The sequence below is a fragment of the Piliocolobus tephrosceles genome, chromosome 10 (genome assembly GCF_002776525.5).
Source record: "Piliocolobus tephrosceles isolate RC106 chromosome 10, ASM277652v3, whole genome shotgun sequence".
NCBI lineage: Eukaryota > Metazoa > Chordata > Mammalia > Primates > Cercopithecidae > Piliocolobus > Piliocolobus tephrosceles.
Window position 1 is genome coordinate 105,643,625 of NC_045443.1, and position 24,597 is coordinate 105,668,221.

Below are 24,597 nucleotides of genomic sequence, written 5' to 3' on the forward strand. Positions count from 1 at the left end.
AAGGAAGGAAGGAAGGAAGGAAGGAAGGAAGGAAGGAAGGAAGGAAGAGAAGGGAGCCCATCTGTCTGCAATCCTACCATTGTATCCAGAACAAGCAGTGCCTCCCAAGTGGGCTGTGAGCCATGTTTTGTGAGATCACTCAGAGAAATAGGTGCATCTTAATTCAATAAACTTTGGAAATGACACAGTAGACCTGCCTCTCGGCTTCACACCAAAGGGAGTTCTCCATACATGTTAGCATTTAAAGGTCCTGAGAAGTACTGCATTAAGGAATCCTTTCAATTCTGTTTAACCTAGAGTTGCCTTGTAACACCTACCAACGTATTCTCCTGTAATTTACCAACACTTCAGGGAATGCTAACCTAGACCCACGCATTAAAGACCTTTGGGTCAGACAAGTTTTACAGCTTGGAGAAAAAGCCTTTTTCTCTCCCACCTTCACACCCCTCCCTCTTTTACACTTACCTCCCTCTGTCATGAGTGGGCAGGGCCAAGAATTGTTCACCAGCTTCTGCATCTGGTTCAGCTAAGTAGAATAAACTAGCAACATTAAAGCAGAAAAGTCACTCTGCAGGCATTTTCAAATTACCTCGTCTCTCTGGAGAAACCAACTGGGGGTGAGGCCCAGAAACTGGGGAAATGTAATGCATAATAATAACCATTAAAAAAACGGAGGAAAATAATTTGTAGGATTATTGAGTGCCAGAACCCCAAAGCTATAAACAGGATGTTTGAAACGATTTCAAGCGTAAAGGTCACAATCTGCAATTTAAATGTGGGTCGTTTGTTGCTTTTTTTTCTTGGTTATGGTTGGGTGCCACCAATTAGTTCAAGGCTGTGTGTGTGTGTGTGTGTGTGTGTGTATAAAGGTTTTTCAGAGTACACTGGGCTTCTCAATCAGGCTGAGTTGGTTGGCAACCTGGAAACCCACCCAGGAGTGGGCAAATCGTTTACAGCATGAAAGCACGGAGGATGCTTCTGCTACACAGTGAAAGCCTTCTTCCTCTTTCTGCAAAAATAAAAATATAACACAACACAAACTCCTCACTCCTTCAGCAGTCTGCAGTGATTTTATCTTGAAAAAAAGAAATGAATCATTGAGAAATTGTTCCTGGAGTGGGATTGCCACCAAATCTCAACCTAGTCTGGTGCTCTTATTAATGCCAATCCTGTATCCTGACTTGGCAAATGCCTTGGGAGGGGATTTATTGGGGTGAACATTGGGGTTGTTCCTTGAAGCCTTTGCTCATGGACAAACACCTTTGGAGTTTATTTTGTGGTTGGGGAAAGGTCAGTAAGCTGATGGCCATACACACCTGTATGTCTCTCTTGAGATTGGAACCATCTCACCTGGACACAGGAAGGTGGGTTGTGACAGTGAGACAGAGGGGCTAAACTAGGAGTGCCTGTCAGGATGGGGTCTCTCAAACTTTCATGTACACATGAATCACTGGGAATCTTGTTGAAATGCAGATTCTGGCTCTGTAGGTCTGGGTTGGAGCTTGAGATTCTGTATTTCCAACAAGCTCCCAGGTAAAGCCGGTGCTGCTAGTCTTAGAATAACACTTTGGCTAGTGAAGCTCTAGACCAGGCTGTCTGATAGAGTGATTTGCTCTGATGGCAGCATTCTATACTTATTCTATACAGTGTGGTAGCCACTAGCCACATGTTCCTACTGAGTGCCTGAAATGTGGTGAGAGTAAATAACTGAATTTATTTGGAGAAATGCTTTATTTATTTATTTATTTTTATATTTATTTATTTATTTATTTATTTTTTGAGACGGAGTCTTGCTCTGTTGCCCAGGCTGGAGTGCAGTGGCGCGATCTCGGCTCACTGCAAGCTCCACCTCCTGGGTTCATGCCATTCTCCTGCCTCAGCCTCCCGAGTAGCTGGGACTATAGGCGCCCACCACCACTCCCGGCCAATTTTTTGGATTTGTATAGAGACAGGGTTTCACCGTGTTAGCCAGGATGGTCTTGATCTCCTGACCTCATGATCCGCCCGCCTCGGCCTCCCAAAGTGCTGGGATTACAGGCGTGAAATGCTTTATTTTTAAATACTTAAAAGGACAAACTTCTTGCAGGAAGTTTCCAGAGTATGTAACATCTGTGTTATGATGACATTCCATTTCTGGAATCTCATGCTTAGAAATTGGCATCAGAAGGCTTACCAAACCTTTGAAATATGTGTGTGTGTTTGAAATGTGTATGTGTTTGTGTGTAGGCATATTTATATTTTCATATACATATGTACACACATGTATATACACATATATATTCTAGGGTTCTATAAGGTCTTCAACGTCAACTATCAAGTAGCTTTCAGCAATGAACTAAATTTCCTCCTTGAAAAAGCAGGTTAAGAATCAGAAGAGGACAAAAAAAAGACACTCAGATTTTTTTTTGACTAATGTGTTCTTCTTTCCCCAGCTTTATTGAGGTATAATTGGCAAATAAAAATTGCATATATTTAAGGTGTACAATATGATGTTTTGATACACATATATGTATACATTGTGAAGTGATAACCACAATCAAGCTAATTAACATATCCATCACTTCACATCTTTATTATTTTTAATTTTTTGTGGTGATGTTAAGGAACCAAACGGGGTCCGTTTGCCGATGGGTAATGCCAAGTCACACACTGAAACACTGGGATTTTGCAGTGATAAAGGTTTACTGTGAGTTGACGGGCAGGGAGACAGGAGGAAACACTCAAAACTTGTCTCCACAAGCTGGGAGTTGGGGCAGGCTTTATAGTCAGAGGGTAATGAGGTGTGATCTGATTGGATCTTGCCATGGGGTGATACCAGGAGGCGTGCTCTGACTGGACCATACCATGAGGTGATGCCAGGGCTCAATCTGAGTGGAGCCCGGACCCTGCCATATGGTGTCCATTTCTTAATTCAATATCCACTCCTCCAATCAAGCACTTAGGTTCCACCCCTGGTTGCATGCTTGGTTCATCTGGGCATGCTTAGGTTATATAATCTTCAACCTGGGAGTCCATGGCAGCTGAAAATTCACAACTTTCTTACAGAAAAGTTGAACCAGATTAGTCTTGTGAAGTTACAATAAGAACATTTAAGATCTACTCTTTTGGCAAATTTCAAGTGTACTGTAGAGTATTATTAACAATAGTCATCATGTTATGTATTTTATATATTAGATCTCCAGAGGTTATTCATCCTGCATAACTGAAACTTTCTACCTTTTGACCAATATCTTCTCATTTCCCCTCCCACTCTTCAGCTCTGGCAACCACCTTTCTACTCTCTGCTTCTATGAGTTTGACCTTTTTTAGATTCTACCTGTAAGTGAGATTGTGCCGCATTTGTCTTTCTGTGCCTGGGTTGTTTCACTTAGCATAATGTCCTCTAGGTTCATCCGTGTTGTTACAAACAACAGGATTTCCATCTTTTTACAAGATGAATAATGTTTCAGTGTGTGTGTGTGTGTGTGTGTGTGTGTATCACATTTTCTTCACCCATTCATCCCTCAGTGGACATTTAGGTTGATTTCATATCTTGGCTCTTGTGAATAGTGCTGCAATGAACATGAGAGTGCAGATGTCTCTAAAATATACTGACTTCATTTTCTTTAGATATATATCCAGAAGTGGGATTGCTGGATCATATGGGAGTTCTATTTTTAATGTTTTTAGGAATCTCCATACTGTTTTCCACGACAGCTGTACCAATTTACATTCCCACCAACACTGGAGAAGTGTTCCCTTTCTCCACACCCTTGCCAACCCGTGTGATCTTTCATCTTTTTGATCATAATCATCCTAACAGGTATGAGGTGGCAGCTCATTGGGATTTTGATTTGCATTTCCCTGATGATTAGTGATGTTGAACACATTTTCACATACCTGATGACCATTTGTGTTTCTCCTTTTAAGCAATGTCTATTCAGATCCATTGCCTGTTTTTGAATCAGGTTGTTTGTTTTCTTACTCTGAATTTGTAATTTAACTTAACTTTAGTTATTTTAAATGGAAATAGCCACTGTGGCTAGTGGCTAGTGGCTACTGCATTGCACTATGCAGTTCCAGCCTGTCAGCTCTGCGTGGCAGGGACCGTATCTTTAGCCCATCACTTAGCTGGGTTGTGTCCCATCACTTAGCTGGGTGCCTGGTCCACATCCGTTTCTTAGTAAATATTTATTGATGACATTATGGCATAGTAAAACTGGAGAAGGAGTTTTAAACCATTCACATGCCAGAACCCTATGACTGTAAGTCACCAAAATCCATCTTAAATTTGAACCTACCAAAGGCCTACCAGTTGGCTCTTTTGACCCAAATTGCAGAAAGATCAGGGGTGTAGCTGGTCTTGGGGTGGGAAAGTTAGATCCAGGAATACATTCATCAACATGTTATTTTTCTCGCGTTTTGTCTGCATTCATTATTTCAGGACAGTTGTCCACACTGGGCTTAAACCAACATCACAGGTAGCTCTGCCCCTCCCAACTCGGAGCCTTGTGACCACATCAAATAGAGCTGTTTTCCATTGTAATGAATTATGACAAATTTATGTTACCTCAGCATCTGCTTGGAACACAAGCTTAACTTTCTCAAACCAGAAGCAGGGCTCAGTGACTCCTGACAGTTTCCAGTTCTACACCACTCCCAAATGGCTAGAGTCAGTGGCTGAAGATAAGAACTCGAGGCCTCTGTCCTGCCTAGCAACTGGACTCCCCACTTTCCTGTTGAATCATTTAAAGGAGCCATTCAGGCATTTCCTTGCAAACTGAAAGTGACCCACACCCTGTTCCCTTATATGTACTGCACACCATGTCCTTCTCTCTCTCTCTCTCTCTCTCTGCCTGACTCTTCATTTCTGCCTTGCATGACCTGGAGACAGAGGACTGTCCTCCTAACTCATTATGCCCTCCTTGCCTTGGATCTTCTAGTAGAAAATTTTGAACTTATTTCCTCTTGTGATGGTGTATTGAATTTGCATCTTGCATCTGAAGAACTAGGGGCTGCCCCAGGCTGGGTTTGCCCCAGGGACACCAGGTAAAACAGAAGGTCAGGATCCCAGTGCCAATGAAATGGTCAGACAAGAATAAACTGGCTACAGATGAGAGCCACAGGGTGTCTGCCAAGATAAACAAGTTTCCCATATAAGTTTTCCTAGGCATTAGGTCATCTGCCAGGTAAAATAAGTATCTCATGAAAGGCACAGTGTAGACACCCATGTCCAGCTCCCCTTCATTTCCCATGAGGGCAGGGCCACTAGCCACTCTGCTACTGGAACCCCAGTTGAGCTGGGGGCTCTCAAAACACCCACCAAGACCAACTAGAACAATTATCAGGGAAGGTTTCTGATTGGCTGGGCTTGAGTCTCATATGCCAATTGCTGGACCAATCACTGTGGCCAGGGCAATGGAGTTCTAAGACTGGCCCAGCCAAGCTCAAGGGCATCCCATCTACATCTACATTTGGGGATGACTTCCTCCAGACACAGAGGTTGTAGTTGGGAGCAGCAGTTCCTACAAAGATGAGGTGTGCTCTGCTGGGCAAATGAAATAACAAATGCATGGCAGGAGAGGAAGGGTTTCAAGCTCATGAAAATGGTTGTTGTGATGTATTTCTTAGCAATAGACCATGGATACAAGGTTGTTGTGATGTATTTCTTTGCGCCAGACCATGGATACAAAACTGCCTTCTTTGATCATGTCAAAAGGTATAATGAGGGTAGTAAGAGTCAACTGACCACACCAGTTTCCGTCTGTTCTCTCTGGTCCTGCTATATTAGTGAGGCCCTGGGGTTCTAGAAACTAAGACATCCCAAAGGAAGGCAACATGTGAAAAACAAGGCTGAGCAGGAGTTTGTTGGATGGAAAAATGGAAGGGAGGAAAGGGCAGTCCAAGGAGAGAAAACCACTCAAAGGTAAGGCAGTAAAGGAGTAGGGCATGGCGGGGGAGGCATGGAGAATCTGCCCTGGAGAGTGGAGGGGAGTTGTGGAAATGCAGCAGGAATTGGATCTGAGGCCAGATGCCAAAAGGCCTTAGCACTGAGTGGAGGAGTTTGGGCTTTTAGTTGTGTGTGCTAGGAAGCCGCTTGGAGGTCTTAAGCAGGAGCTGGGTGTAGCCAGAACTGTGTCTGTCCTAAAAGATTGTTGTGGCTGGGTTTGGGGGATGGACAAGATGGTGAGAGGAGGCAGGGTGCCAAGGACAACGATGTCCCCATATGTCTTTAAAGAGCTCCTGCTTCAGAGGTGGGCGATGGAACAGCAAGCTCCATTCTGGCTGCCTGAGTGTTGACTCCCTGTCTCTTGCTCAGACTCTGGCTGGGTGAGGTCCAGATCTCAGTTGCACCAATTCCCAGCACTGTGAAACTGGGCAGATGATCTAACTTTTCCTGAGCCTCCGTCTTCCCATCTGGGGAATACCTGCCTTTCATGGCAGTAGTGAGATTGCAAGGCCAAAATGGATGTGAGGGCTCTGGATCAGTGGACCCTGGACCTACGCAGACTAGGAGTTCAGTAAATGTTGCTGTTGTTATGAACGGGCTGTGGCTCGTAAGTGTATTCACATGGAAAAGGTTTGAACTGTGAAGTCCTGGGGGAAAAATGACATTCAAAAGACTGAAGCTTCTTGGAGCAGTTCTGTAACCAGGTCAGGCTGATTCCTGCAAACCGCAAGGTAAAAATCATCCAGCCCATGAGCCCATTACTCTCAGAGTTCCCAGGAGACTTGTGTGTCTAAACTGGAACGTGCCAGAAGAGGCTGCTTTCCAAGATCATTTCTCTGGAGGCCAGGCTGGAGTCCCCTGAGAGAATGAGGGCATCGTGCTACATTTTAGACTGCATCTGGGACTGACCCATTTGCCAGCCTTGACAGCCGCGTGTCCCAGTGGAAAATCCCCAGGGTGGAGCCAGAATAACCTAGGCCTGAAACCTGCAAGTTCTGTGAGTTTGGGAAAGTCACTTCATCTCTTGGACCTCAGGTTCTCAATTTGCAGGATGGGAACAACACTTGCCATGGGGGTCTGCTGCAAGGATTAAATCAACAAATGCACGTGGCATGTGGCTTTGGCTCCAGCTGGGGGTCAGAAACCTGCATGTATTGAGTCCTTACAATGTGTAAGGCCATTGCTAAGTGCTAGTGATACACAGACAAATTAGATATGGATCTTGCATTCAAGGGCAGGCTTGTGGTATAGCTAACTGAACAGATAACAAATGATGATAAAAAATAATCTCTGCCCAGTACTGTTCCTTTCAACAAGAGATGTGCCAATGTGTGCTGAATATGATTTGTCCATGGAAGTAAAAATATACTTCAAGATAATATTCGTGTCTTGGAGACTGTGGCCCTACAGTTTATGGAATCATGGAAATACTGAAAGTAACCATCTACATATGATAAGTCTGTTCATTTTAATAATAATGATAAAAATACTGTTGTAGCATTTGACCTTCAAAACAACTCCACAGGTAGAGATTATTGTCCCCTTTATACAGATAAGTAAACTGAAGCTCAAAGAGGTGAGATGGCCTGCCTAAGGTCACACAGTTAGGAAGAGCTGAGTCTAAGACTTGAACCCAGATCCAACATCTAATCCCTCACCTATATCATTAAAATACACTGCATGGAACATCTTCAGGAAGTATGTGGCAATCAACGGACACAGAGGAACTGGTCAGAAGAGTCTGAAAGTCCACAGATATTCATGGAGCATCTACTCTGCCAGGCTTGCTCTCTGAACAGGATGATTCTTGCCCTTGTGGAGTTTATAGTCCGGAGGGAAGACAGCCACGCAATAAATAATTACCGTGGATGCTCTTAAGAGACACTCTGCTCCCCACTCCATAACCAATTCACTGAATAAACTAATGCTCATGTTTGCCTTCTGTAGAACATGTGGAGTGAACCGATGGTCCACTGAAGACAAGCAGGTAGGGACATCCATGCCTAACCTGAGAATTCAAACCCACCAAAGAGCGGTCTTCTCCAGGTTCTTGCTGGGCTGGCCGAGACTTTCTCAGGGCTGTGCTACAGTCCAAGGCTCTTTCTGCGTAGCCTTCCTTCCTTCCTCCTCTCCCTTCCCAGGGGTCAGACCTGCATCACAGTCTGAAGGCACTGTCTACTGTCTCCCCAACCTCCCTCTCTCTCTAACTTCCCTCTCTCTCTAGCCTCCACCTCCAATGAAAGTTTCCTCCAGTAAATCTTTTGTGCTTCTAATTGCACCTTGGTACCTGCTTTGCAAAGGACTGAGTGGATTGAGCGTCCTGCAGAAGTGAGGTTCATACTGAGGCCTGATGCCTCAGTAGCTGGAGCAAGTCATGGGGAGCAGTGCTCCTGGGGGAAGGAAGGGTGGGAGAGGGTGTGGCTGAGGAGAGAATCAGTTCAAAAATAAATAGTTTAATAAATGATTTCACTCCTTTCTGGTGTTCACATTTGGGTGACTCATTGGAGCCTCAGTTTCCTCCATTGCAAAAATAATAATAAAAAAGTAATGCTATTGCCTCCCTCCTAGGCTGTTGGATTAAATGAGGATTAAATAAAATAATCCATGCTCAATGGCTCAGAGCCATGTGTATTCTGGCAAGGGTGTGGGAGGAACCACAGAGCAGGATGGCAGGAGGTGGGTGGGGGCCTACCAGGAGACCCTCGGGCGTCCCAGGCTGCCTTACCTTTCCGTGGCCTCTGCAGTCTCTCAAAGAGCTCCCACGGCTCTTCTTGCAGAAACCAGACCTGAGGGAGGCATCTGTTCTCTCTGCCCACAGATATGGTCCCAGCGAAAGGGTTCACCTCGCAGATATTTTGGCTGCAATGTGTGGTGTCACTATGGCAGTTTGACCATTATCTGGGTCATTTGAGCCCGGGAATCTGCCAAATCAGATAATTTTGGTGGTTTGCCTGTCTCTCTGGATCACATGTCCTAAGTAATGGCCCTCGTCTCCACCTGGCCTGGTTCTATGTAGACAATCCTCTTTTCAGAGAGCCTGAAATGAAAGCTGGCTCCGGCTGGTATGTTCAAGGTCAAGGTTTAGGAGGGGATGCTAATTTAGAGTCTTACATTTACCGCCCCCCTCTTATTATGTGGCTCCATCCAGGATGGTGCTTAGGCATTGGTAACTGATAAAGGTTAAAATACTGAAATTTACAAATTTTTACATTTAAAAAACACTTTAACTGAAGTCTAACATATGTACATAAGTGTACAAATAAGGGTTCAGCTTGATGCATTTTTACAAATAACACATTCATGTAACCAGCACCCAGATCAATATTTCAGCCCCCAGAAATCCTCCCTGGCCCACTAGCCCCCTTCCAGTAACAACTTCTCATCCAAGTGTAACCACTCTTCTAGCAGCTTGGTTAGTTTTGCAATTTCTGAACTTACATAAATGGCAGCAGACCACGTGTGCTCCCCCAGGTCTGGCTTCCTTTGTTTAACATTCAGTTTGTGACATTCATCCATGTGATTGTATGGTAGCCATGCTTCATTCATTTTTACTGCTGTATAGTATTCCATGGAATATTATATTCCAATGGAAGTTTCCTCCAGTACACCTTCTGCACTTTTAATTCTATCTTGATGCCTGCTTTGCTGAGGACTGAGCAGATTGGGCATGAATGAATTTAGCACTATTTACCCATTCTTCCACTGACAGATATTTGGCTCCAGTTTGGGGTTATTATAAATAGTGCATTCTAGGATGTGTTTTTTTGTGAAAATATATGCCCATTTGTGTTAAGTACCAAATTTTAAAAATCTTTTTAGAGATAGGATCTGGCTGTGTTGCCTAAGCTGGAGTGCAGTGGCATGACCTTGGCTTGATGCAGCCTCAACCTCTTAGGCTCAAGTGATTTTACCTGAGCCTTCTGAGTACCTGGAACCACAGGCATGCACCACTATGCTCAGCTAACTTTTTTTTTTTTTTTTTTTTTTTTTAATAGAGACAGGGTCTCACTTTGTTGCCCAAGCTGAGTCAAATTTTTTGTTACTTAAAATTTTAATTAGAAAAGTATGGCCTTATAGGACTATCATTCTTAATCTCTTTCAAGATGATATAAATACATTTTGCATTGGGAGAAGGGGTGAAATCATGTTAGGACTCCTGAAGCTGCACTTGTCCCCTGCCTCTGGGATCTGTGTCCTAGCTTTCACAGTCTGCTATCTGACTGTCATTTGTCCCCTGGAATGAAGTAAAAGTTTCTAGAGATTTTGTAGGAAGTGCATTAAAGTGGAAATCCCATACAGTACCTCACCCAGGAGGACCCTCCATGCACATGGAGAATTTCATACAACCTCGGGCAACTTAATCTTGTTAGTCTCAAGGATTTCACCTGTAAAGAAAGGTTAGCAATGGATGATCTTCTGAGATGCTTCCAGCCCCCAAATAATTTGAGACTGACTTGTTGTTAACGAATCATAATTATGACAATAGTTATCTGTTGAGTGTTTATATTGCTTTAAACAATTTCTGTAGCTTATCTTATTTAATTCTTCAAGGAAATCACATTGGAAGAATCATGTTTAGGAAACTGAAGCTCAGAGAGGTTAAATCCCTTGCTCAAGGCACACAGCCAACAAATTTTAGAATGGGGTAGAAATGAGGCCAGTTCCACTCTGGTCTTGACTCTTAGCTGTGGCATCATTCTTTTTTCTTTAATCAAATATTTCAGGCACACAAAAAAGTGTGAAGAATAATAAAACAAACTTCTATGAAACAGAACATGAAACACACACTTAAAGCTCTTTGCAAACCCTCCCAAACCACTTTCTTCCCAGCTGTGTTAACCTCTCTCCTGAATTTGGTGCTCATCATTCCATCATGTTTTTATGATTTTACTACATATATGTATGCATAAAAACATATTCAATTGCTTTTCAGGTTTTTGCATGTTATTAAATAGTAAAATTCTATATGCGTCCTATGGCAACTCGCTTTTTTTCCCCCACTCAACACTATAGTATTTTAGATTTATCTGTGATGATACATAGAGTTCCAGCTCATTAATTTTCACTGCTGCATGGTACTCTCCTTTAAGAATATACTGGAATTGATCCATCCATTCTTCTGTTGATGGGCATTTAGATTCCCTCCATTTTTCCACCATTAAAAAGTGCTGCAATATATATTCTGCTACATTTGTATACTGGACTTTTGATGGATGAACTCTCCTGATCATACCAGGGGCTCTGGTCTGAATATGTGTGTCCTTCCAAAATGTATATGTTGAACCAAGCCTCGAAGGTGATGGTGTTAGGAGCTGGGGCCTTTGGAGGGTGATTAGAGTAGGAGGGTGGAGCCATCATGATTGAGATGAGTGCCCATATGAAGAAGTCTCCAAAGAGCTAGGTAGCCATTTCTACCATGTGAGGGCACAGTGAGAAGGTGTCATCTATAAACCAGCAAAAAGCAGGCCCTCAGCAAACACCAAATCTGCTAGTGCCACGACCTTGGACTTCCCAGCCTCCAGAACTATGAGAAATAAACTTCTATTGTTTGTAAGCCATCCAGTTTACCATATTTTGTTACAGCAGCCCAAACAGACTAAGATACCAGGTTTTCTTCTAATCTCTATATATTTATGATAATACTGGACAGTTTTCTTCATTCATCAACTTTTTCCTGAGCACCTACTATGTGCCAAGCCCTATGTCAGGTGCTAGGAACAGAGAAGTGGTTACAAGACACAGCTCTTGATCTCCAGGAGTTTGCTTGGGAGACCAAGCATCAGCCTCCATCAGATGGGCTAGGAGGATGCTGAGAGCTCACAGTAGGGCTCTAAATGGAGTGGCCAGGGAGCGGAGAGATTCCACGGACGGTGGAGAAACACAGGACTGTGGAGGTTATGACCAACCCATCTTGAACACTGTGCCCAAGTTCCTTGAATTCAAAGACCTCCTTCAGTGTATATCTGCCCCTAGGACAAAGTCACAGTGACCCCTTGCAATTCCCTCTTCCCAACCTCATTCTCCCTTTCACATATTAATAGTAATGTGAGTCAGTTGTTTTTACCTGAAAAAAAAAATCTGTGACACTTTCATATGCTTGAATTCCAAGACTAGAATTCTCTCCAGTGCCCTAAATAAATGACACCCACACTTTGCCTTGGATATATACTATCCATCTGGAATCATTATAATAACAGGTCATGGCTCGTGTGCATAATATATGCATGATCAACACTGTGGTAAACTGTCTGTATGAGCCTATCAGTTAATCTGCACAAAATGCTTATAAAGTTAGAAATACTATTCTTTCAATTTTGTAAAAGATAAGGCTCAGAGAGGTTAATTAACTTACCCAAGGCCACCCAGCTAGGAGGTGGCAGAGCTGGGGTTCCATTCCAGGTCTGGCTGACTCCAGAGTCCTTCATCTCAACCCTTTGAGCTCTGTCAGGATATGCCTGACATTTCTGAAGGCGAGTCCCCTTCTTTCCACAATAGAGCAATACCATCTAAGGGAAGTTACTTACCGCCTGACACAGCCCACTCACTACTCACACATTCTCTCCACTTGCTCCAGCTACTGAGGAAATTAGAGCAAATCCTATTTTTAGACACTGTGGTTCAAATGACAGTGATGTATGGGGTAGTGACTCGTTTTATGAACGTAGTTCGGAGGCGTTGGCCGATCTTAATGCTCGGAAACTCTCTTACATCACTCTGTTTTGCTCTTTATAATTTATTTCAAAGATCGCTTTGTGTCTTCTCCCTCCTCCGTGAGTCCTGTAACAGACTTCAGCCAGAAACAATAAAATTCTGAGCTGAAATAAAAGGCAACGAGAGACGACGAGGCTCCTCTCAGAAATCTGAAACACAAATCATGTCAGGGATACACAGGGGTGGAGCACAAGCCCTTAGCAAAAATTAGAGTGTGCTCAATGGTTAGGTCTAGAAAAAACAGACTTCATCCCTTCTTAGCAAAATTGATTGCGTGTGTATTTTAGACAAAAATTCTAAAACTTTACTGCTTATTTTTTTATAGTTAATCATAATCTGCTGGTTTTGAAGGCCAGCAAGAGGGCTAAACAATGCTTGTGCAGAGGCCTGGCAATCTCAAGACAGGTAGGGAAAAAGAGGAAGAACAGAAGGGAAGGGATGTGATTGACAGGAAGTGTACGGAACAAATGTGGAGGGCTTAATATGTGCCGCTAGGAACACCCACTCACTTTAATCAATTTCATTCCCTTGTCAACATTAGAAGAAATCTTTAGTCCCATTTTACAGATTGGGCAACCAAGGCCAGAGAGGTTAAGTCATTTACCCCAGGACACACAGCTGGTAATTATGGGGTTAGGATTGCAAGATGCAGCAAAATAAAATGAAGGACATCCAATTATATTTGGATTCCAAGTAAACAATGTAAAAAAAATAGTGAAAGTATATCCCATGTAAAACTTCAGACTTACACTAAAAATTTAACTGGGCATCCTGTATTTTACCTGGCAACTGTTGCAGAGATTCAAATTCAGTTCTCTTTGTTATTTCCCAGACACCCCTTTACTATGGGACATATATAATACTGTAGAATATGTGATCAGTACCAGCAGATACTGGTTGAGTTCAGGCCTCAAGCTTCACATCTGCCATTTTGCTTGAAACCCTTTAATCCTTATATCACCTATCAAGTAGGTACTATCATTGTTCCCACTTTATAGATGAGGAAACTGAGGCTCCTCAAGATGAAATAACTTGATCACGGTGACACAACCAGGAAGTAATAGAGCCCATGCTTGAACCCAGATCTGTTTTGCTCAAGGATCGTCACTCAAAAAGAAAATGGTTAAGATTTAACCCATGCACAGAAAAGCACTTGATATGTAAATGTACAGTTCAACGACATGTCACAAACACCTATGGAGCCACCAACCAGATCAAGAAAGAAAAGATGTCCAGCTCCCATTAGGTGTCCTGCCCCGTCATGAGAAGGGCTCCTCTGCCAGAGCTTCTCTGGGAATTCTTTGACTGCAGGCATTACTGTTCCCATTTTACAGACATGGACACAGAGGTTTAGAGAGGTGCTGTGACTTGCCCAAGGTCACAGAGCTTGGAAAGCAACAGGCTCAGAGAGGGCAAGTGATCATGATCACTCAGAGGTCACACCGCTAAAACTTACCACCTGATAAAACTGCAAACTAAATACCAAAAACCAAAACTGCGCTTTATTGGGTGTTTACTGTTTGCGAGGCACCGTGCTAAGCTACTTGGTCGACAACAGTAGCAGTTGCAGCAGCAGCAAGCACTCTGCCACTTGAGGTGCATACTCCCCATGTCAGGCAGCTTGGCACTTTGCGCAATCCGCTCAGTGAATTCTTCCAGCGACCCTATGGCTTGGGCTTGGGTCTCGAACCCATTTTACAGAAGAGGACACTGAGGCTGGAAGGCTGAGGCCCCTGTCGGATATCCTTAGCCGGCCTGGCACCGGGTATGCCCGGCTCCCCGGGAGGCTGCAGGAGGGCCAGGTGGCATGCAAGGAGTTAAGCGGTAGGCAGTGCTGTGGCTCCGTGCGAGGAGCGCGCCGGGCTCAGGCGCGCTGCTGGCGGCGGCGGCAGCGGCGCGGGGAGCTAGGGCTGGAGACCTGAAGTCCGGGGGAGCGAGCGAGGCAGCCGAGGAGGCAGGGGCGAGGCAGCCAGCGAGAACCAGGCGGCTGGAGCCCCGCGCCGAGCCGCAGCCAGTGTCCTGCGCACCGGGCCCGGGCATCTCCATCCCCCGGGCGGGTGCCCGCGCGGGGCCTCGCCGCGGTTCGGGGCACCCGCAGTACCGCCTGCCCGAGCGCCAGCCTCGCAGGAGCCCGGCTTTTACTTCCTCTCGCTTCCGCCCGCCTCCCTGGCTTGCCGGCTGGCGTCGCCACCGCCTCCTCGTCCCTGGCCACCGCTGTCGCCGCTGCTGCAATTCAAGGCGCACACTCTCCCACTTTCCCACTGGAGGCGCAGAGGATGCCCCTTGAGCCAGACCTGGAGAAATAGCCCCAGGGCCCGGCAGGAGGAGCCTTGGTAGCGAGAAAGGAAATCCAGGCTCCGCTTTCCTTGAAGCCACTGCAGCAGCTGGGAAGGCGCCCACAGAGCGGGCGCGCCAAGCGGGACGCGGGAGTCGCAGAGAGGGACCCCGGGCGCCTGCTGAGCTCCGCTGGCAGAGTTTGCAAGTGACGGAGACCCTTCAGGTAAGGACTCAGGTGCCTGGCCCTAGGAAGAGGGTTCCAGGAGGGAGCGGGGCGCGGAGCTGGTGCGAAATGTGTTCTGCCCCCAGATCTGGGCTTCGCTTTCCAGACGCTTCCCCGCAGGTTGGGGGCTCGTTGTCCAGAGCCCAGCGAGTGAAGAACCCAGAGTGGTGACAGCCCAGCTCTGCGTAGATGACAAACTTTCTCTCTTCTGGCAGAGGGTGGGACATTCCGGCTCATCCAGGCATCCTTCCTCTGGGCATTCCTGTGCCCCCTACAGGCATGCATTCAAGGGCTTCTCCCGCGGAGGTGGGCCAGCGGGGAGGCAGTGGGCCCCATAAATTTGATTTATGAATCACCCTCTTTCTGGCCAGTGCAGAGTTCCAAGGGAGAGGGAGCTAGTCATATTTCCAAGTTGGCTGTAGAAGATGTTTCTTGGGGGTGATACTTTGGTGAATGAGGCTGCCTGTCATCTGATGCCAACAGCCAGAGCTGCCCAGGCAATGGGCTTTGTGTAGGGTGCCTTGCAGATTTGCTTATGTCCATTCTGGGGTGTGTGTGTGTGTGTGTGTGTGTGTGTGTGTGTGTGTGTGTAAAGAGAGAGAGGGAACTAGAGACTAGGGGACCAACTCAGCCAAATCGCCTTCTTGCAAGCCCTTCCAGCAGCCCCAGGTATCTTCGAAAGAGCCAACTCACCTCCTTGGCAGAACCACTAGGAAGGGTGGAGGTCACTTCCTAATTCTTACAGCTTCAAAGGGGCTACTCCTTAGGTGAGCAAAAAAATAGGGGAAGTTTCCTGGGCTGCTCAATGAGACCATTCCTATTGGAGCCTGGGGAGGTGCAAACTTTTTGCAGAAAAGGGGCTGGAAGGGCCACATGGAGAGGGGCTCCTGGCATTCTCATCCTCACACTCCAGGCCCCTAGAGGCTCTGCTGAGCCCCGCACACAGCTCATGAGTTTGGTTAGATGATTTTTTCTATTAGTAAAAAGCATGCTCCAAGGAGGTCACCTGGTTTCTGAGGATCATTTTGGAGCTGCCCCTGTGGTCACAGCCCCATAGATGGCATGGTGCTACCTACTTGGGCTTGGCATCTGCCTCTGAGGAGCAGCATTGCTGTGTTTAAAAAACAAAAAACAGTTCTTGGGGTGTGACGTGGGATTCCGATGTCAGGCCAAGTTAGGGGCTGTGCCCCTAGGCTGCCAAAACCCAAGAATTCCTCCAGGGCGTCAGAATCTGGTGTTTGATATCCTGGAAAAAGCTCTGGGTCTGGGTCAGGAGGTTGAGCTTCAAGCTGGCTCTCATTTGCTGTGTGATTTTGGGCAAATCACTAGACCTCTCTGGGCTTCAGTTGCGGCTTCTCAAAAATGAAGAGATTTCATGTATCACAGAGGTCCCAGTTCAGTTCAGACACTCTGTGGCCCTGAGTGATTGTCACCGATGAGATTTTCATAATCCCAGGAGGGGATGTTAATTTAGAATTTAAGAAACCTAGGTCTCAGGTCAGATCTAAGTTTGACCAGTCACTTCCCTCTCCACACTTTGGCTTCTCCACTGTAGGATGGGGAGCTCACAGTTCCTACTTTAGAGGGCTGTTGAGAGGACTAACTGAGATGGTGCCTGGAGGGTGCTGAGTGTAGAGTTTAGCAAAGAGTGAAGCTCCACGGTGCCAAGGCTACCTGCTTTTGGGTCTTGTGTATGGGCATCTATCTGGGTGCTGTTTTCCCCAGGGAGGCTGGCCCTGTCCCACCGAACACCAGGTGATCCTTGACTGCACGGCAGGGCCCTTGTTCTCTCCAGTCACCTGACACTGCAGTCCCCGCCCTCTCTCTGCTTTCTCATAAAATCTCTGCTGGACCAGCCACTCCTAGTGGGGAGCCCAGGGTGGTCTGGGAGCTCTGGGTGCATCCAGCTGCTGCATTGCCAGGACATCAGGAGGTGGAGGTAGGCAGTCTCCATGGCTTCAACTTCACAGCTCTCTGGGGACCAGGGCAGAGAAGTTCAGAATGTCTGCGTGTAGGGCACTCAGTCAGCTGATGCTTGAGAACTACCCCATGCTGGGCAGACAAGGCTACTGTTCTTGGCAGGACAAGTCATGCTGGGGAAAGAAGTGTCTTACAGCAGTGTGTGTGTGTACGTGTGTGTGTGTGTGTGTCTGTGCATGCGTATGCTCACATGGGAGGATGCTGAAATAGTCAGGGAATGCAGTGGACTGGTCAGTGAGATTTTTTTCTGCGTGCTTCTGAGGCTTGTGGGTTGCCCCGGGTGTATGCTGAAACCATCAGTGGGGAAGGCAGACCCCATCCCAGTGACATGGATTGAATTCATGGGGGACAGGAGCAATTCCACTGTATGCTTGCTTAGTCTGTAGACATGACTTTTAAGACTGAGAAAAACGAAAAATTTGCTTTCATGGTAGGGTAAGGTGTGTGTGTGTGGACACCTGTGTGAATGTGTGCACATGTGTGCATTCTCATGCAGGAGTGTGCTCATGTGCTTGTGTGAGCATAACTTTCATGAGAATCATAAGTGTGAATAGTGTCAATGTGAGTGTGTACTTGGTGTCTGATGGATTTATGAGCTTGAGTGTGCATGCCTATGGATTTATGAGTGTGTGTGCATGCCTGCAAGAGAATGGATGCATGTGTAAATTGGTGCAAGGGTGGGTATATATATACGCTTGTGAATGTTAAGCAGTTGTATATATGTGAGTCATGTGTGTCTGAGCTAAGCAGGTGCATGCCTGCACAGATGCGCGTGTGTGCTCTAGGGGGTCTGTGCAGAAATACCCGTGTTTATGAAGCTGTACTGTCTGCCTGGTGCATGTTTTCATAGCTGTGTGTGTTATTTGCATGTCTGTGTGGGCGTTTCTCAGTGCCTGCATATATGTGATTGTATGTGCATACAGCCATGTGCGTGTGAGCTGGTGCTGTGCACTTACAGGCATTATGTATCTGCATGTTTTTTAATGTACCTTTGTGTGTGCCTCTATGTGCATATGTATGTGTAGCATTGCACACCTGATTATCTCTGTATGTGTGTGCATCTGTTTGTTGTGGTGTAATCGCTATGAATGTCTCTGTGTATATGTGAGTTTCTGAACGTGTGTATCTGTGAATGTTAGAGTGTGCATTTGGATTGTGTCTGCATATACATGTGTGTTTCTGTAGGTGTGTGCCTGTGTGTATTACAGTGTGAACTTTTTGTGGATCTCTCGACATATACACAGGTGTTTCTGAGTATATGTGCCTCTGTGTAGCATTGCACACTTGAGCGTATCTCTGTGTGTATGTGTGTGTTTGTGTCAGTATCTGGGTGTGTCAGTTGCAGTGTACATTTGAGTGTGTCTGTGCTCATGTGAGTGTCTCTGAAGGTGTATTTCTGTGTGTTCCAGTGTAACTTTCGCGCATGTCTCATGTATGAGCGAATTTCTGAGTGGTGTTGTACTGTATCTTTTCGCATGTCTATGGACGTACATGTGTATTTTTCTGAGCGTGTTTGCCTGTTTGTGCAGCAGTGTAACTTTTGTGCATGTCTGTGTGTATGTGTGTACTTCTAAGCATGCACATCTCTGAGGGTGTGTCTGAGTGTCTCTAGGGGTATAAACAAGTGTGTGGGTAGAGGGGTATGAACATTCCTGAGAGCTTCCAAGCAAAAACTGTCTCTGAACCTTTAAGATCACTCTTCTCCCTGCTCCACAGGACTGAACTGTGCTTGTGCCGTGCACCTTCCGAGTGTTGATTCAGCAATTGGTGCCAGCTCTGAGCACAGTGTTGGATGTTGCGTGCTCATTTTTCCAAGTGCCTTTGCCTTGCAATGCTCCAAAGCCTGGTGTATGCCCCTGCCCCCGCCTCCCTCACCTTCTGTAACAGCCCAAATCTATCTCGCCAGAAGCCTCCACTTAGGACGGCTGCTGAACAAACTCGCAGATGTTAAAAGCACAGGTATAATTTTAGGCAGAAGGTCTGAAAATAGGCAGCCTAGGATGTGCTGAACATCTCGACAGCAGTGTTTCTAATTAGGAGCAACTTGTTTTCCTTAAATAAACAAATCAAGTGAGGAAAGAAATTGCCCGAGATTAATGGCTCCCTGGAGCAGGTCCAGATGTTGGGAAGATAGGGACTGTGTGGGGTATGGGTGGGTCTCTTGTTCCCCATGGACCACAAGTGTTGCTGCTTAGCTGCCTTCCAGATTTTGCTCAAGAGCTCATGAGGCAGAACCTTGAGGTGAGAAGCTGGTGAGTAGGGCAGGGCTGGGCCACTGTGGGGCCCCTTTTCAAGGTCCGCCAGTGCCTGGTTATTGGGGTGGAAGCATCACTGTTCCCATTTCATCCCTCCTCCCTGTATCCATGCCCTTAGCCATAAGACGTCACTGCTCTTCTCATTCAAGGAGGAGGCAAAGCTTACGCCCCTGCTCCCTCCCTTTGGGGTTCGGCCATGTGACCAGCTTTGGCCATTAGAGTGAAGTAGAAGAGATAGTGTACCCATTCCAAGCTTAGGCCTTAGGGGACCTTGTGTGTTTCTGCCATGGCTAGGTGGAGAGCTGCCCTCTCAGCCTGGCCCTAGAATGGGCACATGTTAAGCCCTGACCTTGGTGAGGGGATGAGTCCAGCCAAGTTCCAGCTGGTCACAAGCGGATCAGTAAAATAAATGCCTCTCATAGATATCTCACTAGGGTTTTCTGGTTGTTTGTTACGCACCATTGTCATGGTCATAGCTAACTGATGCAGTTACCAGTAAGTCGTCTATATTTCTTTCTCCTGTTTGACCCTGGTACTTATTCAGAGGTGCATAATGAACACCTGTACTTCTCACTGTTGGTGCCCCATTCCTACCTTGCTTTCTGTCCATCCTAACATCAACACTAATAATAATAAGTAACGTGTACAAAGTGTTTACCAGGTGCACACACTGTGCCAGGAGGCTTGTGTATCATCTCGTCTTCTGTCAGAGAGATGAGTGACTTGCCCAGGTGACACAGCTCATAAGCCAGGCTTTCTGGGATTTGTACACAGATCACCTGATGTCAGAGACTGTGTTTTTAACCATAATGTCATATTGCCTCCCAGTGTCAGCAGGCATGTTTTATGTAACTGATGTCATAGTATACATTTGACATTTCCCCCCTTAACTCACCTGGAGGTTTGGTTGGCAGAAATAAATTATGTCACAGAAGCGGGAAGTGTCTATTTGAATGTAATGAGACTTCTTCATCCATCCGTCCGTCCGTCCATCCGTCCTTCCATCCATCCATCCATCCATGCATCCATCCATGCATCCATTCAAGTATTCATTCAGCATCAGTATTTGCTGATATTCAGTGTTTGCTCAGAATCTTCTCAGCATCATACTCTGTGCTGGGCACTGAAGATGCAGAAATGAGAGACCCCAGTTCTGTCTTCAGTGAGCTTACAGTCTGAGGTAGCAGTAGGAGAACCTGGGTTCTGGAGGCAGATGAAGCTGGGTTCCAGTCCAGACTTTACCCTTTACCAGAAGCAACTTCAGCCCCACCTCATTGGATTGTTATAAGGATCAAACAAAGTAATGTTGGCAAAGTCCTTCACACAGTGCCTTGACTGCTGGAAGCCATAATAAACAATAACTCTTCTTCCTCCTATTCTTTCTCCTCCTCCTCCTTATGGCGGAGACAGTTGAATGTCACTGCCAGAGCAATGCAGAGATAAGAGAAAGCAAGGGCCTCCAGATCCCAGACAGGGTGACCAATCATCCTGACTGCCTGACTGTCTGAAACTGAGACGTTCTTTAGGATACAGGATTTTCAGTGCTAAAACTGGAAGAGTCCCACACAAACCAGGACAAGCTGGTTACTTTAATCTCAGAGGAAATACCAGACTCAGCTTGGAATGGTCTAGAATAGAGGTCAACAAACTATGGCCCACAAGCTAAATGTGGCCCACTGCCTGTTTTTGTAAATAAAGTTTTATTGCAACACAGCTAAGCCCATTCATTGACCTGTTGTCTATGGCTGCTGTCAAGCTACAACAGCAATGTTGAGTATTTGTGACAGAGATCACATGGCCTGTAAAACCTCAAATACTTACTATCTCGCCCTTTACAGAAAAAAACTTGCTGACCCATGAGCTAAAATCCCAGCTAGGGTCCTGGGCTTTGAACTAGGATGACCAAGGCAAGAATTCGATGAATTTGGCTGAATCATTGTGAGTCAGGTGACATATGGGGTTTGTATTTATCCACATGTGAGGCATCTGGAGGGTCAGAAGAGGTGCAGCAACTCCAGAGACTGTGAGCTGGAGAATTCTTAGATGGAGAGATGGAGACCCAGAAAGGGAGAGAGACAACCCAAGGCCACGTAGACAGTAGAAGGCAGGTGATCATGGTCCTGGGAAAAGAGTTTCTGAGTGGGAAGTCAAGAGGTCTGAATCCCAGCTCTTCACCAACTGACTTAGTGGCCTTTAGCAAGTCCCTTCCCCTCTTTGGGCCTCAGTTTTCCCATCTATAGAATGGGAGAGAAGTTACATATCATCACAAAAGACTTCTCCAGTGCAGCTTTTTATGGTTCCATTTTCTTTTCTAATTGGAGTAGCACTAAAGCCTTAATATATGTTGGCCTGTGCTCCAAGGTGGCCCTGCAGGACCCTGACCTGCGGACATTCCTGATCACCATGGCTTCTGTATGCAGGGTGTTTACAGTGCCTGGCATTGTAATTAGAGCTTCACTTCCATTCTCTCACTGAATCCTTGTGACAGTCCTGTGAGTTAAGGGGTCCAGTCTCCACTTCACCCATGTGGACACTGAAGCTCAGAGAGATTCATTCACTTATCTAAAGTCACAGAGCCAGTGCATGGTAGAGCCCAGGTCTCTCTGATCTCAAAGCCCATGTTCTCAGCTACTCCTCCCCATGCCTCCCCTCTCTGTCTTTCCCAGGTGGGGGTGATGCACGGTTTCAGGAACTCCTTGGAGGAAGCTTTCCCTTTTCTCTCCCTTTCCTTTGTTAACCTGCAAAGGCATGCGCCAGGCTAGGGTCCATCCCCACAGGCCTCAGGATGTGGGTTTATCAGTGAGGCTGAGGCTGAGGCTGGGCAGGTGTGGGTGACTGAATGGCTGGAGGGTCTCCTGCTAGAACAGTGAAAGGCAGACTACTCACCAGGACTGGGGGCTGAGCATGCTGGGCTCTGGATTCGCAGGTTCATGGAAAGCCCCTAAACCTCCAGAGACAGTGGATCACCCACATTTCTTCCCCACTTGGCTAAGATGGCCCTGATTTCTGCCCCTAGAATATCCGTTTACACTCCAGTGTCCTGGGCTCTTTGCGTTTTGAAAGCCTCCCTGGTGGGACAGGTAGAAAAGCTAGAATCTCTGGAACAATTACATTAGTTTTAATTTTCACATAGCTCTTAGGTGTATCACCATTACAACTGCATGCCATTTACCCTGGAAACTTAACTCTCTATAAAACACATTAAGAAAGTAGTCTGATTTAGTTTCTACAGTGCCTGTATCAGAAAGGAGCCAGCATTCCCTCGCTCAGGGCCTGTTTACTCTTTCTCTGCACACCACTGTGATGAGCTCAGTGACCTGATTTCCCAGGCCTATAGCACATGGAAGAAGCAAATGATGAGAGTGTAGAATGGTAGAGAGTACACAGTGACAGCAGGCAGAAGCAACAGCTGACAGCCTGGGAACAAGGGTAAAGATGAAGAGATTGCAAAAATAAGAAGCATATAAATAAAAGAATGACAGCTTGGGGGAATTTAGTGTAGTGGTCCAACAACCTCATCTCATAACTTCTGTCCAGCTGAATGTTATAGGACAGTGAAATGGCCAGCCTCTTTGCTGGCCCCAAGAAATAGTTAAATCCTATTTAGTAGGCAGGAGCAAGGGCAAGGAATAATTCATTGAATAAAGTATGTGATCCCATGGCTAAACTAATAAATGTTTCTGCGTAGGTAGCCTCTCGTGTCTGAAAAATTCACTTACATAGAACTCTTCATTTTTCACAATGCTGGATTAGTGACATCTAACTGTACCTAGACAGTGTCTGGTATGTGATAGATGCTCGAGAAATGAACATTCTTTGAAATCAGGCAAATCTAGTTCAGATCTTAGCCACTTAACAGCAGCCAACGGCTCCCTCTCAGCCTCAGTGTCATCCGCTATACACCGAGGACAGCTGTACATGAGCTACAACTGCTGCAGAAACCCAAAGCACCTTCTTGTCCGTGCATGGCAGGAGGAACAGCACCACAGCCTGTCTCATGACATTTGCTTTCACCTTCTATATCTCCTGTGGGAGGTGGGCACATGCAGAAATCAGGCTGGAGAGGACTCTGAGAAGTGAGGTTCTGTCATTCGATGACCAGCATGTGGGAAGACCCACCACTGGGACAGGACATCGGATGGAGTTAGGTGAGCCAGCTTGCCATAGATGCCCCCGCCTCAAAAAAATATGATGGCATCTTCATACATGTCCAGTAGCTGGGCAAAAAATGCCCCATTAACTCTGTTGTGCCTTAGGAGTGAGGGCTAAGAACTTGGGCTTTGGGGTTGAACAGGTTCACTTCCGATCCCAGCTCGCTAGCTTATAGGCTGTGTGATCTTGAGCAGGTTGCACAGGCTCCCGGTGCCTCCATGTCCTCATCTGTAAAATGGCAATAATAATACCTACCTCATAGGGTTCTTACAGGGATTCAATGAGATCATGCTCAGTGTAGAATAAGTACTCAACAATGGTCATCTTAGCCAGAAGATAAGTCATTTCTCCAACGGGCATAACTAGGATTCTTCCTAGCACTAAAGTGTCTGTGCCTGTGGGCATCTGTTCAGGGCTTGTGATGAATCAGTCAGTTTCTGCCTCTTCACACCATCTGGGGCATCTCCAGTAAGTTTTCTCTTTGAACTTAAGCTTCCTCTCCCATGAACGTTATTTAGTGATTTGCTTGATTCATAAACATGTTTGTGCATCCATTCATTTGTTTAACACTCCTTTATTAGGCACCTATTTCATTTCAGAGCTTCCAGGTCCTGCGCTGGGCCCTGGGAGATGAGCCCAACTTGATGGGCTTGGGTAGTGATGCCCCCTGAGAGGACAGAGGAGACACATGGATAATTGTCCTGGGAGGGCAGCGTGCTTCATGTTCACAGCTGTGCCTGTGCACCAAGGTGGGACTGGTGCATAGTAGGTGCTCAATGTTTGTTGAGAGAATGAATGAATGAGTGTCCTGTACTTAGCACCATCAGATGGGTGGATCCTATTGCTCTCTGAACCCCAGAATTCTTGGGTCCCAGACTAAGAAGAGCAGCCTCAGCTTACCACCTTAGGAAAGAAAACATGGAAGGTGTGAGTTCCCGGATCATTCCTTAGGCATTGGAGGTCTATCTCCAAATAAAATTTGATAGTTGTATGGGGTGGAATTAATTGGGGGAAACATACTTTCAAACAAGAGAGAATTTATGGCTGAATGACTTGTAGTGATTCTAGGA

General features: G+C 46.0%; 1 protein-coding gene across 2 annotated transcripts in view; it reads left to right on the forward strand.

The window, feature by feature from the left end:
* The window catches only part of WSCD2 (WSC domain containing 2), a 299,619-nt gene that overhangs the window by 159,148 nt on the left and 115,874 nt on the right, over positions 1 to 24,597 (forward strand). Inside the window, exon 1 of one of the 2 annotated variants that reach the window (XM_031936358.1) lies at positions 14,507 to 15,140. The exons of the other annotated variant lie outside the window; for it this stretch is intronic. The gene's annotated coding sequence lies outside the window, so the exon portion shown is untranslated. Of the gene's footprint in view, positions 1 to 14,506; positions 15,141 to 24,597 lie in introns of those variants that run through there. 2 annotated transcript variants of the gene reach the window in all.